Source organism: Pleurodeles waltl, chromosome 7 (genome assembly GCF_031143425.1).
Source record: "Pleurodeles waltl isolate 20211129_DDA chromosome 7, aPleWal1.hap1.20221129, whole genome shotgun sequence".
NCBI lineage: Eukaryota > Metazoa > Chordata > Amphibia > Caudata > Salamandridae > Pleurodeles > Pleurodeles waltl.
In genome coordinates, this window is record NC_090446.1 from 678,276,019 (window position 1) to 678,288,741 (window position 12,723).

Genomic DNA, 12,723 nt, shown 5'->3' on the forward strand with positions numbered 1-12,723 from the left:
CTATCCAACGTGGTGTTGTGTTTTACTACGGAGACCACCGACCGCCGTAGTTCGCTCCACCATTGGATGTCCGCCATGGAAGAACCACCAGTGTGATTTGTGAGTCCTAATAGATTCAGTGGTTGGTTGACGGGCTGGCAGTGCTGGTGGTTGGACTGCTTATTTCCCGCCCTCCTGAGTCCTGGCAGTGTCTTTTTGGCTGTGTTTTGGCAGTCCTGTCTGTTCAACTCGTAATACGACAGTCTGTGAGACCACCAACATGGCGATCTTTTGGCAGCCACCACCATGGCGTTCTGGCGGACAGACAACCAAACATCCCCCAAGTGTGTACCAAGCAAAATGTTTTAGCGACGCAGTGTGTGGATTTCTCTGTCTATATTGTGGAAGTAGGATGGTGGGATTGGATAGGGTGTGTTTTGAAGCATATGTAAGAAATGTGGGACTGCCATCATTTTAAATAACGTAGCTTTCCCAAGGAGCATCAGTGGTGAGGCTCTCCAGTGGTGAACATCTCTTTTTAAGTGTGCGAATGAGAGTTCTAGATTTCAGGCATGGAAGTTGCCTGGATCTGCTGTAACATAGATACCTAGATAGTGTAAGTCTGCTGTTAAAACATTGGCCACAAAGTCATGGGGCAGTCGCAGTACACAGCCCGAAAGGAGGAAAATCTGGGATTTGTTCCAATTAATTGTGTATCCCAAGTTTTGTCGTTACAGTGTGAAAATACGCATTATCCTATCTAAGGTATGGATAGGGTCGCTGATATAAAGCAGAATGTCGCCACAGTATAGGGAGATCCTGTCTTCCCAGTCCTCTGTCCACTGTAACGCCTGAATCAAGGGGTTCTGCCTAATCCATGCAGACAGTGGCTCTACACCAGTGCAAAAATTAGGGGAAAAGTGGGCATCTTTGTCACGTACCACACTGGAGACGGAATTCTGAGGATGTGCCATGGTTCACTATCACCCTTGCTAAAGGCTCTGCATACAAGAGTTGTAAACCATTTCAGAAAATGCGGGCCAAAACCCAGTCTGGTAAGGACTGCAAATAGGAACAGCCACTCGATCGTATAAAAGAAAGGACCAGTGCAGCTTTCCTAATTTCCAATGCCCGTCCCAAAATGCCATAAAGGCGCTAAAGGTTGAGCGCAGTGCTCCGTCGAGCATGAAGCCAGATTGGCTGGGTGAATTTAAGTCATGATCACCCAGATCAGGAGTGAACCCAGTGGTTTAGCTAGGATTTTTCACTCTGCATTCAGCAGGGAAATTGGCCTATAGGAGGCACACTCATCAGGAGGATTACCCTCTTTATGTATCACCACTATGCTGGCTAATCTGTGATCGAGTGGTAGGGAACCTTTCCTGCAACTCTCTTGAAACATGCGTAGTAGGTGTGGTGCTATCTTGGCTTCTATGAGCTTGTAGACCTCTATCCGTATACTATTCTGGCCTGCCACCTTACCCGAGTTGAGGTCATGAATGGCTTGGATTATTTCAGCTTCCGTAAGGTCTTGGTCTAATGTCAACGAGTAGATATGCGTGTAGTATGTTGCAAAGGCCTCTGCCACCTCTTGTCACCCCCCTCACTCGTTCCCCTGCCGCAGTAAGAATTTCTGAGACCTGCGATTAGCCCTCTCTCTCCTGTCTAGCCAGGTCCGAGGTTTTCTGGCCCTGTCTCCAACCTTGTAGAGGCCATGCTGGGCAGCCCTATGGTATGCCCCAGCTGTTTCCTCCGTGATATCCCTGTATTCCTTCTGCATAAGGGTTAAGTTGTAATTCAAGCCCTCCCCTTCTGTTTAGATGAGGTTGGCCCCAGCTGCAGAATCTCCCTTTCACATGTTTTGAGGAAAGATCTTTTGTCCTTCCTATGTTCCACCATTATGGAGAGTCCTTGACCCTTTATGACTGCCTTGTATGCCTCCCACAGGTTTTTGTTCTCCGAGTTTACTAACCCTTCATTCTTGGTGAAGCATCACTCAGTCACTTTGTGAAGGCTAGCCTGGATGTGAGGCAATTTTAGGTACCAAGGGCTCAAAACTATGCGCCTGTGTTCTTGGCTGTTTGGTAAATTATATACTGCCCATACTGGGGACTGATCAGAGATTCCTCTCGCCAAATGTTGGACATCTCGGAAGTGTGGAAGGTCATGGGAGAGGGTAAGGAGTTAGTCAATGCATGAGGGGCTGCCAACGACCCCTGAGTGGAATGTGTACTGCAGTGTCGTGGGGTTTAGGGTTCGCCAAGTATCTACTAATCCCAGGGAAGCCATAACTTCAGTCAAAGGGCTTTGAGGGGCTCCAGCATGCATGAGAGGCCAACGGTCTTTAGCATCACAGTAAGCACTGAAGTCCCAGCCTAGCACTAGCCGGCCCTCAGGGAGATGAAGAAGTAGAGCACCTAAGTCTGTAAACATCACCTCATGAAGTTTTGGGAGGACATATACCGAAACTATGTTTATCGTCCTGTCCTCCCAGGTCCTAGAAATTGCCACATATCTCCTGTGTGCATCGGACAAAGTGTGGTGTATGGTGAGGGGCAGTGCCTTCCGCATGAGAACTCCCACTCCACTAGAGTCCGTGGTGTAGCCCGCATGGCCCACCAATGTGTATCCCCACCTCTCCAGCACCCAGTATGTGTTCCCTTGCCGATGCATATGCTGGAGGAGGGCAATATCTGGGGAGTGTCTCTTGAAGAACTGTAGTACTATCCCTCTTTTATTCTTATCTCCCAGTCCCTCAACATGCCAGTAGAGTACCCGGAATGTGATCTCATTTAATTTGGGGTCCATAGGCACTCAGGGGTAAAACATCTCTCAGGGGCCCTACTCATGGCAGAAATGGGACCGGGTAGCATGGTGAGGTTCTGAGGGGGAAACTGCTTGGATGATGGAGTGCTCCACATGAAACATATCAACAAACACACTTGCAACCCAATACCTAAAAATCCCAACTTCCTATCCCTCCCAACCTCCCTACATTGTGAACCTACACAGGTACACTTCCCCAACTGTGCAGAGCACCTGTCACCCCACCGAACATTCCAAAACTGTGGTTTACTGTGGCCATCAATTAGAGCCCCCCATTTGTACCCCTGAAAATATAAAATAGTGTTACTGATGCCATAGACATTCTCCTGACTTCATAATGAGCAAGCGACCATAGCAAAAAGCAATGTGAACAGGACTTGTTCTGGCAGGCCCATCTTGTATCCCCTCGACTAGTGTCCGTGTCTCAGCAGTATGTAGAGGGTTACCTTACAAACAGATTCCTGCAGAGACTGGTAGGTCAGAGATTCACTGTACCTCTGTGGATTGACTTCTCCATTCTGGGGCTCTAATGAGTGAGAGGTTCTCCTTTGTCTCTCAGTGCACATCCAGGCTTTTCGGACCTGGCATCTTCCACAAGCCATCAAGCCAGTCCCAGGCATCCTCAGGAATTTCAATGCAATAAATTTTGCCCACGGCCACCGCTTTCACCTCCACAGGGAAGATCACTGCGTATTTTAGCTCATATTCTCCCAGAGCTTTTTTTACTTCAAGCAAACTGCGCCAAATCTTTTGGACTTTTGGAATGTGATGGTGGGGTTTTCAAAGATGAGAGGCAGGGCACTTCATGCTGTTTGCAAAATTACATCACGGTCTCTGCAATTGAAAATGAGTGCAATTATTGGTCAAGATAGGTTTCCTGGTTTCAGGGAGATTCCAAGGACTCTGTGGGTACGTTCAACTGAGAAGTATTTTGACAAGCCTTGTGATTGCATTTTTACCAATATTAGGTCCTCCACCAAGTGACCATCAGGCCGCTTGGGCACTCCTATTATGCTACCCCATGACTGGCCATAGTCTTCCAATCGTGCCTCAATGCTTTTGGTGATGGCACCAAATCGATTATCTGATGATATTTTCAGTGCCTTCATGTTGGCCTTAAGGGTTACCGTGAAGTCCTCCACTTCTTTCAACCATTAGCCTCCTTCCCTGTTTGTGAGGCCAAAGGGTCCCTTCCCTGGGAGGTGTCTTTAGCTAGTATATATTTTTTCAAGGTTGGTTTGATGCGCTCCTGTTCCCACCTCTGCCTCCTCTCATTTTGCGTATCGCAGCTCCTTAGCACTTATCTTGTAGTGGCAATGGGGCAGACAGTGATGGTGGGGCAGGGGGGCACTCCAGTACTTGTCACCACCTGCCTGCGGGCATGCACTGGCAAATCCCAGCGGCCTGTCGGGTTCCCCACCTGTAGCCTCGCCAAACAGCACTCGCCTCACCCCTATCAGTAGCGGGAGTGCAGGTGGGTGCATCATTCGTTTCCCCCTGTTGGCCTCACAAGTCCCTTTCTTTCAGATTCTGCCACACTATGTGGCTGAGCTCTTCCAGCAAGCCACAAGTCTAATGGGTTAATGTTCCATTGGGGAGACACCCACTCAGTCTGGGACATACTGCCACAAATTTACTCACTGTACAAAGACTCTAGGCAGTGGTATTTATCTCAGACGCGGCTCACTCTCTGTGGACGAGTGCCCACTACTTTACATGTCAGTGCAACCCTTCTGTTGTCGCTATTTTTCTCTAGCACCCACTGTCTACTTAGGTCCAATGTTACTCCTCGGTGGTGCCATCCTCTTGGTCGGTGAAGTCGCCCTCCATGGTATAGTCAAGCTGTCCAGAAAGTGTTCACTGGTTGTCCCCAGTGGCCCTTCAGGGTCACTGTTGGCCAGCTTTCCCACCACTGGGAAGTCACAGGGAGGAGCACTGGGCCCAAAGACAGATCCCTCTCCCACCATCAGTGGCAGTGCAGCAGGAAGTCTTATAGCACTATTGAAATTGTAGACCTCAGAATGATCACACGGCCACTCACCCGCATCGGCGCCGTACCTCAGCAGGCATTTCCAGTGGTTCACGGTTCAGTTGTCTCTGGGTGCCTTCACCACTCCATAATTAGGCATCGCCACTCCCAGCTGCTGGCTACAACAATTGGCCCGGCACATAGGGGAGCTAATGGCTCCTGGCCCTCAGGGCCTTCTGGTGCTGATCCCAGGTCTCCAAAGTGGCAACAGGCAACACTCTAGCAGCCAGGATCAGGCACTGATCTCTTTGCGCTCAAGGTGTGTGTTTTTTTCTCCACATCCCCTCCATCTTCTGGGTGGTTGTTGCTGTTGCTGGGTGCTGAGCTGTTCAGGGGTACAGGTCTGCTGCAGTGACTGGTGGAAAGCCTCCCCGGGAAACTCAGACACTTGCTGGGCACTAACTCCTGTTCTCCTGTCGGCACCTGCCTCCGCTTGCCAGGCAGGGGCCAAGCCATGTCACTGAGGCCTCTACACACGTAGAGCATTCATGAGGATGCCCAGCAAAGATATTTAGAGGGTTATCTGGATGGATGGCAGGATCTGCTCTAGTAAGCTTCCATCTTGCCTGGCAGTTGGCCATGCCCCTCATATAAAAATATTTTTAATATTTATTTTCGAGTTAAATAAACTTTTTATTTTTCCCTATGATTCACAATGTAGAGCTCTCCACTCTGACTGTAGATATGGAGAAATGTAAAACAGTTTATTGAAATAAAAAAAATTAAAAACTGTTTCATGTTAAATATTAATAATGTAAATTAATGATATAAATGTATTTTAGATGTAGAGCAAAAAAATGCTACAGCACTAATACCTTTATTTTGATTCATTAACTCCTTGAGTGCTGCATCTTTATTGTCTTATCATGTGGAAAATATATATGTGTGTGTGTGTGTGTATATACACATATATATATATATTTATACATATTTATACATATTTTCAGAACGAAGTCCGGAATGTGGAAGCAATGACACAGCGGTCCCAGCGGGGCTCCGGAAATCCAATAAATATGCAAAATGTTTCCTTTTTATTTGTATGAATGTCCGTCATTTGTGTTTGTTGTTATTTATAGATGTGTATTGTATACCTACTCCATCCGTGATCAAGGCTAAGTCCGAAACGAGTCGGAGGGGAGACTTACTTCTACCCAATAAACCCTTATTCGAATTGACAGCACTTTGGAGGTGTCCTGGCTTTTCTTAAATAAAGAGGATTTTTTTTTAGTATGTATATATATATATATATACATACACACATATATATGTATGTATATATATATATATATATATATATATATATATATATATATATATATATATATATATTACCTACTGGAGGTTGCCAGTAGGTAGTTATATTTAAGACCTAGTTTCCATAGGAAGAGGGTTTTTTGTTTTGCTAACAACTTTTGCGCCGCTTGACGAATCTTCACAAAATTATCAGAACTTATACTTCAACAAAGAAGTGTTGGCAGCCATCTTTGGGCTCAGCTTCACTCAAGTCCCACAAAAAAAGTCCAAAAAAAGAAAAGGGGCCTGTGTAGGCTCACCCTGAGGCCCTAGCCTTGGTCTAGGGGTCCTTCACAGCCTCTGCCGGGGCTAAAAAACATTTTTATAAAAAATCTCTGAAAAATCCGCAGATCTGCTGATTTTTATAAGATTTTTTTTTTAAAAAGTGTGGTCTCATACCCTTTTCTTTTATTTAGCCCCTGGGTGGGCCAGATCTGGGGACATTGGGGGGTTGAAAATGGAGGGGAGCACACAGGGCCCCTTCCTAGGGCTTCTAGGACCACCACCTCCCTGGGGCTATCTTGTAGAAATATGCAGGGGTCTGCACGGGCCCTAGGACCTCCCCCACAGCCCTGGGACCACCTGACCGGGGCTAAATACAAAATATGTGTGGAGGCCTGCATGACCCCCTGCAACCTTTGGGACTGCCACTTCCCAGGGGTAGTTGATTGTAATTAAGGGGGGCAGTGGGGTACCTACACAGCTCTGGGGGCCACCAGCTCCTCTGGGCTAAATTGAAAGGTTGGAGGGGGCCATGTGGACCCCTTTGTGGACCCAGGACCTCATCCCTGAGCCTAGGCACATTTTGTGTGGGAGGGTGGCATGTGTCCCCCACAGGACCCCATGCCCCGGTGCATTTTATTAGGGCAGGGAGTGCATTGCCCGCCTCCCCAGGCTGTTTTTGGCCCCAGGACTCCATCCCCTGGGGCCCAGTGCTATACTTCAATAGGGAGGGGGCACAAAACCCCCTTCCCAAGCTCAGGTACCCCATCTCCTGGGGCCTGGCCAATGTCGAAGGGGGGGCAGAATCTTTTTATTTATATTTTGATGTGGATCTGTGGATCCTCTGCGAATTGCAGGCAAGATTAACAAAAACATTTTATGTCCCAGGTCGAGTCTTCAGCTGAGTCCTAAGATGGCTACCACAGCTTCCTGGTTAAAGTGGAGGCAGTCAATCACAAGATTGCTGTTGGCACGTAGATCCACAGACCCACCAAGATGGATCCATAGTAGATCTGCATCTTTAAATATAAATACATCTTTTTTCTTTAATAACTTCAAAACTACTGGCCAGACTTACACCAAATTACAAAAAGCACTCTTTCTGGACCAAGATCTAGCTCCCTAGCAAATTTGGTTCAAATTTGTTCAGCGGTTCGGTCTGTAGTTGTGTCTAAAATTGAAGTTACTATATGATAAATTGAAGTTACTAAATGTGGAACGTGCATTTTGGGATCCCCCTTTTTCTCAGCCCCCGTTTGACGAATCACCCGGAAAGTTTCCAAACAGCAGCACAAGTGAGTGGCAAACTAGTTTTTAAAATGTTATGAAGTTTCATCAAATGGTGCCGAAGTTATTAGCCAAAAAATTATGCTTTTCCTATGGAAACTAGGTCCTAAGTATAACTACCTACTGGTGACCACCAGTAGATAATATCTATCTATCTATCTATCTATCTATCTATCTATCTATCTATCTATCTATCTATCTATCTATCTATCTATCTATCTATCTAGTAGGGTTATGGAAATTCATGCAATTTGGTTTTGTGCAACAACGTGGAATTCAGCAACAATTAAGAGAAATGCAAAACCAGGATTATGGGCCAGATGTAGCAAAGTGTTAGCGAGTCGCAAACGGCGAAAATCGCCGTTTGCGAGTCGCTAAAGCCACTTTGCAATGTAGAAATGCATTTTGCGAGTCGGAACCGACTCGCAAAATGCATTTCCGACTCGCTAATAGGAAGGGGTCGCGAAAGCGGTTGCAAATGGACTCGCAGTTACCATCCACTTCAAGTGGATGGTAACCCAGTCGCAAACGGGAAGGGCTCCCCATGGGACCCTTTCCCCTTTGTGTCTGGCATTAAAAATAATTTTTCAGAGCAGGCAGTGGTCCAATGGGCCACTACCTGCCCTGAAAAATACCGAAACTAAAGGTTTCGGGTTTTTTTTCAAAGCGCAGCTCGTTTTCCTTTAAGGAAAATGGGTTGCACTTTGAAAAAAAAAAACTGCTTTATTTAAGAGCAGTCACGGACATGGTGGTCTGCTGTTCCCAGTAGGCCACCATCCCCGTGAGTGCCCTGACTCTCTATGGGGTCGCAAATTGCGACCCACCTCATTAATATTAATGAGGTGGGTCTTTGCGACCCCATAGCGAGTCGCAGACGGTGTCTGAGACGCCGTTCTGCATAGCAAATTGCGAGTTGCAATTTGCGAGTCGGAAGGACTCGCAAATTGCAACTTGCAATTTCATACCTACCTACATCTAGCCCTTAGGGCTATGTTTTAGGGTGAAATGCTTCCTCATGTCGTTTTGAACACAAGACATTTCTCCCTAAACAAAATAGTTCAAAAACTCAAGTGCCACGAATAACAGTGTTTTCGTTTTGGTGGTTTGCTCTGTTCCTGTGCTCACGCTCTTAATTATGTCATGTTGCGTAATAGTATAAATTTGTGCAGTTGGAATGGATACAGCGGACTCTTCTGATATATAGCTGTTTGCTACATACTGCCCTTTTCTCCTTTCCTTTTATTATCTCCATCTCCTTAGAAGGGCAACCTTAGTCTTTTGCTAGTGGCCTGTCTTTTGTTCCCCCACCCCAGAACTGCTGCTCAGAAAATTCTCATGGGTGTGGAATGTGAATACTTCCCTCTCCTTTTTGCTCATGATCCCAGTGGAGACTCCCAGCATCACCTCTGCCTGGGAATGGAAAATGTTCACTCCTTGAACTCCCTCTCAGACAGGATGCACATGACACTTACCAAACCAAAACGTATCTACTTTCAGTATCTGGTAACGCTTCTAAGACATTTGTCAAATGGTATCAAAGTTGTAGGCAAAGGGATAATGGGCCAGATGTACTATAAACTGGTCACAGAATACTAGTCACAATGTTTTTGTCAACATAAACAAAGGGGAAGGGGTGCCTTGAGGTAAAAGATTAAAGTTTAGTGAAATTCAGTTACAAAACATTAACACGTGCCAATCCGTTTTGGTATTTGAAAGAGATGCCCTAAACAAGCCCCTTTCAAATACCAAATCGGTATTGGGTTCCAAACCCAAATTGCAGTTTGGTAACTTGTTACCAAATCACAATCTATGGTTTTGTGGCAGGTTGAACAGTATAAAGACAACGGAGAGTGATTGTAGTGTTCAGGTGAGTGACTTATTCTTGTAAAACAGGTTATTCTCTTTTTCTCTAGTGTTCTCTGGGTTGTAATGTCTCAAGTCTTTTGGCTTCTCTTTTATCTCATGGGTTTTCTTCTTCTTTTCTTCGCTCTCTCTTTAGGTTGGTGTTCCCTCGGTCTCTCCGTGGTTCCAGCGGTGTGGTACCGGGAAAAAGGACAAAAACGCTACGGTAAGTGGGGAATTACGTATCTCTGATGATGATTTTAACTCAAGGGGAAGGGGTAAAAAGGGTGGGTTGTGCTGGTGGTGACTTTGGGACCAATAGTGAACAAAACCTCCTTACAGTGCACTTTCTATGTTGTTTACTCGTGTCTACCCTCTGTGTCCTCCCAGCTCCCTCCCAGTCCTTCCCTCACTCCTTCTCTACCTCCTTCCCCAGTGCCCTCTTAACCGTAGTGTTCCCTCTAGAATCCCACAACGACCGTACCTTAGCAAGCCACGACCCTCCTGGGTCGTGGCTGGCGCTGGGGTGTTCCCTCGGTGGGTGATATCCGGCACGGCCCTCCTGCTCCAACACCTCCTCTTGGTTCCGCGTTGGGACCGTTCTTCCTGGGTCTCCCGAGTCGGCTCCTCTATTCTCCGTCGCTCCGTGCTCTCCCTCGTCTCCTCTCGCCTCCTTCAGCTCGGTGTCTTCCTCCCTCTTCAAGCCCCCGGCGCGGAAATCCTCTGGGGTTTCCTTGGATACGCCGGGACGCCAGCCTCGTTCTGAGAGCTTCCCCACGGCAACGTGGGGACGCGGATATGACGTTACGTGAGTCCCCGGTGTGCGCGTCTCAGCTTGTGCCGGCGAAACGTTCGGGTCCGCCCGTTCACACACCCCTTCCCAAGAGCGGTCCTGCTCTAGGATCGAAGAAGAGCAAGGGAACCGAGACAAATAATCCGCAGGACCCTGCTGCGACCCTGGAACGTGGCGTACCTGAAAGGAAAAAGGCTGCAGTTCAAGGAACCATCGTAAAATCCGGGAGTTAGATTCTTTATGAGCGGCCATCCAGGTGAGGGGAGCGTGATCCGTGTATAGAATAAAGGGCCGGCCCAACAGATAATACTGTAAACTGTCCACCGCCCATTTGATAGCCAAACATTCTCTTTCGATGATGGGATAATGGCGTTCTCGAGGAAACAGTTTCCTGCTAATAAACACGATAGGGAGATCGTGACCTTCCCCATCAGGTTGAGCCAGAACAGCCCCTAGCCCCACATCGGAGGCATCGGTATACAAATGAAACGGTTTGGCGAAGTCCGGACATTGCAAAATCGGTTCGGTAGTCAGATAGGACTTTAACTTCTCAAAACTATTTGTCTGAAGGTGAGAAAAGGGTAATAACTGGTTAGGGTGGGATTTTGACAGGAGATCAGTAAGGGGAGCTGCAAGGGTGGAATAACCGGGTATGAACCTTCGATAATACCCTACTAATCCAAGAAAAGAGCGTAAGTCCTTCTTTGTTTTAGGGTTAGGGGCATGTCTTATGGCTTCCACTTTATTTGTTTGGGGTTGTAAAGTACCCTGGCTAATATTGTATCCTAGGTAGGATATGTCTGATTTTCCAAGGATGCACTTCTTGGGGTTGGCTGTTAATCCTGCATTTGTTAGGGTATAGAATATTTTTTCCAGATGGTTTAAATGATCCCCCCATGTCTTGCTGAAAATAACGACATCGTCCAAATACGCGGCCGAAAATGTATGGAAGGGCTTTAGTAACCTATCCATTAGCCTTTGGAAGGTAGCCGGAGCTCCATGCAATCCAAAGGGTAACACAGTGAAATGATAAAGCCCGGATTGGGTGGAGAAGGCCGTTTTCTCCTTATCTTCTGGGGCCAAAGGAATCTGCCAATACCCTTTAGTTAAGTCTATTGTGGACATGTATTTGGCTTTACCCAGTTTTTCAAGGACGTCATCTACTCTAGGAATGGGATAGGTGTCAAACATCGATATTTCATTAAGTTTTCGAAAGTCGATACAGAATCTGACGGTCCCATCAGGTTTTGGTACCAGGACTACCGGGGAGCACCAGGGGCTGTTAGAGGGTTCTACCACTCCGAGGGCAAAAACTTTCTGTATCTCGTCCTCTATGATTTGTCTCAGTGCCTCTGGAATATGGTAGGGTCGTAATCTGATTGTTTTACCTGGGGTTGTTCGTATTTTATGGCAGATTAAGGGGTTTTTTCCAGGTATCTCTGAAAAAAACTGTTGGAAGTGCGTCAATAGTTGATATAACTGTCCCTTCTCTGAATTTGTTAATTCACTATTGATAGGGGGTAGTTTGTTAGTATCATGCTGCTCTTTGGGGTAGAACTCAATGTTTAACTCCTTACTTGGATATAGGAACCGGCCCATTTCTACTGGATTGCCCGTGTTCTCTGGCTCTTCCCATTTTTTTAAGAGGTTCACATGGTAAATTTGTCTCTTTTTAGGGTTAGCTGTTATTTCGATAAGGTAAGTAACAGGAGAAACTGCTCGGATCACCTGATACGGACCTTGCCATCTAGGAAGAAGCTTTTGTTCCGACGTGGGACGCATTATTAGTACCTGATCTCCTGGTTGAAAAGTCCTCAATTTACTCCCTTTGTCATAATAATGTTTTTGGGTGGTTTGGGCCTGTTCCATATTCTTCTGTACTTCTTCCCACAGCCCTTGTAGATGGGACCTCAAGTTGTGGGCGTATTCCAACAATGGTCTTCCCTCCCCCTCAGCTTCTTCCTCCCAGGTTTCAAGGGCCATGTCTAACAGGGAACGGGGCTGCCGTCCGAACACTAGTTCAAAGGGGCTATGTCCTGTTGAGGCCTGTTCATGCGTTCGGATTGCGTATAGTACTAACGGTAATTTTTGATCCCAATCCCTCCCTGAATCATTGACTATTTTTCTCAGTAGGGTTTTGATGGTCCGATTGTAACGTTCTACTAATCCATCCGTCTGTGGATGGTAAACTAAGGTTTTAATTTGGGACACTCCTAGGGTCCTACACACTTGTTTCATGAGAGTCGACATGAACGGGGTCCCTTGGTCTGTGAGAATTTCGCAAGGAAACCCTATTCGAGCGAAGACAGTTATCATTGCTTGGGCAACTGTTTTTGTGGTCATACTTGTCAGGGGAATGGCCTCGGGGTATCTGGTGGCATAGTCCACAATAACCAATATATATGTGTGTCCTTTAGAAGAAGGGCGTACGGGTCCAATTAAATCCATCCCC